Consider the following 6916-nt stretch of genomic DNA (forward strand, 5'->3'; position numbering starts at 1 on the left):
GGGAATGATTCTCATGCAAAGAAGTATCAGTAGTGTTTTGACTTGTTCTCTGTCATTTAAGTTTCAGGAACGTCTGTAGTGGAGCTGAAACCTAAACCTGGATTTGTTTGATCTTAAAACCTATATTCTTTCTATTACCTGGAAGGTTGAAGAAGGAAAGAAGTGATCCCTCAGGTAAAGAGAATGGTGCTAGCAAAGTTTTGAAGACTTGAAGCATTGTAGTGTGTGCGAAGAAACGCAAATGGCTAACGCAGAGTTGGAGGTTTACCCCTCAGGCAGCAACTACAGGAAACCATGAATCGGTGAGCAGTACAGAGTCAAGAAAACATTTAAGCAGATAGGATGCAGGGTAATATTTGCCTTTTAAATCTCAGCAGTCAAAATAAAAAGGATGAATTTTTGGAGGTTATTGAAATAATCCTGTTTCTCACCTAAAATTCTGCAGGAGATGAGATTGGTGGAATGACTTGGAAGAGAGGATTTGAGATATCTTTAGGAGGTGAAATGAAAAGGAGCTGGTGATAGGCTAGTTGTGGGGAAGAACAGTCAGAGAGGAGAATGAGACAGTAGTCACTTCCAGTGGTCAGGCTTGGGTGACAGGAACCTGGAGATGTCAACCATGAAGAGCAGGGGCTTAAGAGGAGGAGCAATCCCATGGAGTGCCAAGGGTGGAAAATGATGAGTTCAGGTGGAGAAATCATGCTGCCTGTGTGGACATGTCCAAGGGTGAGTTGGATATGTGCCTGATGCTGGAATTTTGTAGATAAAACCATCAACAGGGATACAACTGATCAGAGGTAGACTGTGGAGTAAGCAGAAAAGTGATCACAGGAACACATTTATTATGGAGGTCAAGAAAGGAGGGCTTCCTTGGTGGCGCAAGTGGTTGAGAGTCCGCCTGCCGATGCAGGGGACACGGGTTCGTGCCCCGGTACGGGAAAATCCCACATGCCGCGGAGCGGCCGGGCCCGTGAGCCATGGCAGCTGGGCCTGCGCGTCCGGAGCCTGTGCTCCGCAACGGGAGAGGCCACAACAGTGAGAGGCCCGCGTACCGCAAAAAAAAAAAAAAAAAAAAAAAAAGAAAGGAGCACTATTAGGAACAAATAGGACTACAAAAAGTCAGAAAACAAAAGAACGTTGTGTCGTGGAAAAAGAGTAGAGAATTTGATTTCAGTAAATAGAACTAGTAAGACCTGTTTTGGGGTTAAATATACCTGTGAATCTACATAAATAACTGTGACTATATATATATATATATATATATATACACATATCCATCATATGTTTTTGTATTCACCTATGCATGTTTGTATATATAGACTTATGTTTTGTATATAGTCTATGGTTTTATATTATGTGCATATATAAAACTAGTATATATGCCTATATATTTATACAGAACAAAATTGTATATATATTTATTATTGTGTATCACATGCATGTAATACATATACATATATATGTATATACACATATAATGAATATATATTGCTATTAGTTATGTCTCTCTCTCTATATATAGAGAGAGATGTTTACCCAACAATAAGTCTTACTATACCTGTAGTCTGCTACACCACACACACACACACACACACACACACACACACACACGTGCGCACACACACGCATGCACAGACAAAAGAGAAAGAACTGAGTTGAATACTTGGCTGAATGTTAATAGTCACAAGAAATAAACAAGAATTCATTTAAGACTGGGAATTCTTTCAGCCATTTATCTGAGTTTTTAGCTTTTACTATTAGCACTCCCCCAAACTATAATTTGCTTACAAAAAAAGGACGTGTTGTGTGTTAAAAAGATTAATAAATTAGTCTGTTTTCCAAAGTTATTGAATTTCTCATTTCTTTTCAGTTAATCTGGTAGACTTATTTATACACATATTATTAGCTAGATATTCTAATTGTGTTGAAATAATATTAAGATATGTATCATGCATTAAAAGAGTGTACTGTCCACTGTAAATGGCAGACATGAAATACAAATAAATAATAGAATATATGCAAGCAATAATAAAAATATATGCAATATCCAGTAGGAATTAGAGGAGAGGGTGAATTTATTAATTGTTCATTTATTCCTCATTTATTTAAGAATGGATTTAAAGTTCAAAACAACATGAGATAAAAGGCAACACGAATAATGAAGTGGATTCAGAGAAAAAAATAAATTTTAATGGATAATTTGAAGTCTACAGCAAATCGCTACACAGAATAGCATAGTTAAGGTCTAGAAAATGCTAGAACAAGCCACGGGTTGGCCTCTAGACTTTCTGGAAAGGAGACAAAAATGAGAAAATCAATCACTCTATTCGTATTACCTACAAAGAAAACCTATTTCTGGTGCCAAAACTAAACAGTTTTTCCTCATAGATAGTAAAAAAAAAAAAAAAAAGAAAGAAAGAAAAATAAAAGAAAAAGAACAGTATACCACCCTAAACACACCTATACACTAAATGGATTTCATGGGCTGACTGTTTCCTACAGTGACTCTAAACATAGGCCAATGATGACATAATACCAAATTATGTTTCATAAAAGCAGTTTTACAAGAGAATAGACTGTATGGTCCAGATGTGTAGAGACCGGCTTGTGCGGTTTATTCCAAGGATGAATTTTTTTGTGTCTGTAGAAATGTGTGCGCTGTATTTCACAAAGGCAATCCTTTGCAAATTCATGTTGTTCAACCATGTATTTGATGAGTATTAAGCAGCAGTGAGTTCAAGGTTAGTGTTCTTGACAATCACTTAGGTGCAGCTATTTCAGTCTACTGGTTAAATAATGAAAATGCCTAACTCCCCCTGGGAATGGGATGGGTGCAGAGAAAAGGAGCCTGGAATTTTAGCTGTTTTATAAAAATTGTGGCAAATTTACCTTCTTAACCAAATAAGATAAGATAAAATTTACCTTCTTAACCAATATAAAGTTAAGATAAAATTTACCTTCTTAACCAATATAAAGTATACAGTTTAGTGGCATTAAGTATATTCACATTGTGATGCTACCATTACCACCATCCCTTCACAGGATGCTTCATCTTGCAAAACTGATACTCTACCTATTAAACAATAACTACCCATCCCCCCTCCAGCCTAACCACCATTCTACTTTCTGTCCCTATGAATCTGACTACTCCATGTTCCTCCTGAAAGTGGAATCATACAGTTTGAAAACATGGAACGCTTCACAAATTTGCATGCCATCTCTGCCCGGGGTCCATGCTAATCTTCTCTGCGTGGTTCTGATTTTAGTCTATGTGCTGCTGAAGTGAGCACTTTAGCTGGTTTTTGAGGGGAGAACAGGAACTCATCAGACTTAAAATGGGGGTAACAGCTCCCGTATGAAGGCAGAGTGGTCTAAAATTGTTTTCTGTGCTGCTGAAGACTGAGGTGTGGAGGGAGGTTGAAAGAGATGAGGTTAAAGAGACAGGAAGGAACCAGATGCCAAAGGGCTTTGTAAGCCCCTTTTAAGAGCCTGCACTTACATACAGTGAGACCGGAACAGGGAAGTAAAATTCGTATTTAAAAAAAATTAATTCCAGGAAAAAAGAGAGGCCTGGAAGAGGATAAAATTTGAAACAGAAAGACCAGTTAGAAGGCAGTGACAACAATGTCGGTAAAGTTTCCCTTTTCTATTTTTGCAAATCACTAGAGTGTTAGAGTTGGGTATTCAGAATTGTAGCTCATGAGGAAATAGGTGTCTGCACTGTGGATCTAGTGTCCAATCTTCCTCTCCATGCTTAGAGGAAAACTTTTGACATTTTAGAAAATTTTGTATTTTAGCAAAGAATCCAGACAAGCCAAAGTCAAAGTCTAAATTCATATTTTAATCAAGGAAAGCATGTTTCTGCTCACTGATCTCTCTCTCCTTTTCCTCTTCCCATGTTTTAGAGGAAGAAGATATTCTGGGAAAAAGATTAATAGAGGGCATATCAAGATTGTCAGACAGGGCTTCCCTGGTGGCGCAGTGGTTGAGAGTCCGCCTGCTGATGCAGGGGACGCGGGTTCGTGCCCCGGTCCGGGAGGATCCCACGTGCCGCGGAGCGGCTGGGCCTGTGGGCCTTGGCGTCTGGGCCTGCGCGTCCGGAGCCTGTGCTCCGCGACGGGAGAGGCCACGGCAGTGAGAGGCCCGCGTACCGCCAAAAAAAAGACTGTCAGACAGAAATGCTAAGAAATCTGGAAAGGGCTGGAATAAAAACTTGCATTCTAGGATGTCTAATGTTGGCTTGGTTACCAATGGTGTTTCTTCCTATTGTAACACGGAATTGTTCTTAAGATAGCAAGAAACTGAACTACACGAAGGCATATTTCAAATCAAAATAAGGACCACTTATTAGAGCTTCTCTACATTGAAATTGGTTGCTTTGGAAATATGAAAAGTTTTCTATCATTGAAAGTGTATAAAAAAATCTAGATAAGCATTTATCAAGTGTAATGTATGTAAGAAATCATTGTAAGAGCTAAAAGGTTGAGTTGAAGAACTGAAAGACCCTAAATAATTCCAAGATTTATGAATTCCACAGAAGGATAATATCAGATTATCTCTTATTAGAAACTGATGATTTTGAAACTCTAACAAAATTTCTGCTGATACGCCCAGTACATTGACATCACTCAATTAATGAACTATACCAACTTGCTAAAGAGTAACTTCCTCCTTTAATATTTTAACAAAGAGGCCCCAAACCATTATTTTGCACAGGTAATTGTTCAAAATTTAAGCAAGTTTATCCTGAAACCTGAGTGTTATGTCAGGAATAGAAGCATAGGCATTTCTTTTGCTTCTATGCTAATCTTCTCAAATTCCAGTTTCCAAATGACTAAAGTATCAAGGAAGCAACTTTCCATGAAAATAATTCACTCAATGAAGAGAATGAAATAGAGAAAAATGGAAAAAAAGAGCAAGAGAAATCTTCTATTTTAGAAAAAGCCCAACATCTAAAGAAATGTACCAAATGTATCAAAAGTGAAAAAAATTGATGAATTATTTAAAAACTCCATTTATTTCATAATTAAAACTCTCAATTCCCACTCTTCGTTCTCCCCAATTTTAAACGTCTTCCTGCTCTCTCTTCTCCATTCCATCTAACCTGTCAGCTTTCAAGCCTTAATCACGAACGTTTGGACCACTGTGGTCCCCATGCTCGTTCTTGTACCTCTGATCATATCATCAAATGCATATATCTTTAAAAACACAAGTCTGATCTTGTAATCAAGCTGTTTTACAATCATTTTGCAAGGGAGGAAACTACAGCTTATAGGATCACAAAGCTATGAGCATCAGGCTGGAACTAGAGTTCAGGTCTCCTGGACCCTGTTCCAGAGTCTTTTCACCTCAGGTCAAGGTCTTCCTAGGTATTGTATGTATATTGTAGGTACTAACAAAATTATGCTGCCCCCCAATAGAGTTTGAACAGAACACTGGGACTGTATTTTTACCTTAAAATTTTATTTACAAAGTACAGAAAGCCTATTCTTCTCAGTTGTCAAAGTTCAGTGTTGCAGAGCAATTGCTCCTAGCACGTTAAGTTGCCAATTTTTAAAATCATTTCCCTCTATTTGATTGTCTGGGATTTAACTCCCTCTTAAATATGCAGCAAGAAGCATTTTATTTTGTTTTCTTTTTTGCTAACACTTTCGTAGTAAGCACGTGGTTCATATATGTTAAAGGAAAATATTCTCAAGATTAACATTTGTAATATTATATCAACTGTTTATATTTTCTTAATACTGTGTAAAATTTACGATTGTAAAGAAAAAAGGAATATCAAGTGTATTCATTTTCTGCTGTTCACTAATTCCCATTTGATTTTCATATTAAAAATTTCCAAATTTTACATTGAAAAATTCATGATTTAAAGTAATGAATTTGACTTACTTTGCTACAATGTTAATACATGCAAAATTATAGTAAGACATGGAATAGATAAATATTTTGTTTTTAAAATTAGTCAGACCTAAAAGATATTCTGTTATATAATTTATCAAATAAGATTATTAGACTGATTGCAATATAATTAGAATAAAATAAATATAACTGAATTATACAATTATGACTTTAACTTTCATTTTCAAGTTATTTCTGCTTTAAAGATATATTTAAAAATTAAAAGTGAAATTTCCTGATAGAAAGTTAAAGTAAGCATAATTTTTAAAAATTCCATCTTTGTATATATCAAGACAGCTAACTTTTAAAAATATTTAGTTTCCTTGTTGTTTTTCTGTGCTAATATTGATGCTATAGTACAACACAAAAATATTCAAACGTGTTTCTTAAATTAAGTGGTGAGATATATTTTATAGTGAGTAATATGTGATTAAGTTTTGAGTTATATAAATATTTGCTCACTAATATCAAAATGTGCTTAGACTTGGATATCCTATAATTCACTTTATTTACTGTTAGTTTCAATAATAAAATGATCAAAACATGGTCTTGAATATCCTAGCTATTATTTTTAAAACTACCTAGCACCAAGAAATAAAAACCTGCCATTGATGTTGACCACTTCCATTATTTTAAAAGACTGAATTAAATCCAGCACACATTGTGAATTGTTTTTGCTTCTTTTTAGGAGAGTTGTAAAATAACCAGGCAGCCTTATCTTAGGTGAGACTGTTTCGGCTTGGAAATAAACAAAGCTCTCTCTCAATGAGCTAGGTTCATTTCTTATTTGTGTAATACTCTGGAAGAAATTAGGTTTCAATAAAGTCCATTTTTGTCACTGCATGTAGCAATGAATATCACACCCAGCAGGGCACAGTGGCACCTGGCTGTCCAGACCCCAGTGAGCACAAACCATCTGGGGGTAATTACAACAAGGTATTCTTTAAGGACCAGATGGGACCAAGGAACAGAAGCCCCGACCCCTCCCAGTCATTTACAACATAATTCCTTTCAA

General features: G+C 36.2%; 1 non-coding gene across 1 annotated transcript; it reads right to left on the reverse strand.

Annotated features, from left to right (window-relative positions):
* Positions 1-3183: 3183 nt before the first annotated feature.
* LOC115866527 (U6 spliceosomal RNA) lies at positions 3184-3290 on the reverse strand. The gene has a single exon (XR_004044680.1). It is a non-coding gene; the product is annotated as a U6 spliceosomal RNA (small nuclear RNA).
* Positions 3291-6916: the final 3626 nt, after the last annotated feature.

This window comes from Globicephala melas, chromosome 3 (assembly GCF_963455315.2).
Source record: "Globicephala melas chromosome 3, mGloMel1.2, whole genome shotgun sequence".
NCBI lineage: Eukaryota > Metazoa > Chordata > Mammalia > Artiodactyla > Delphinidae > Globicephala > Globicephala melas.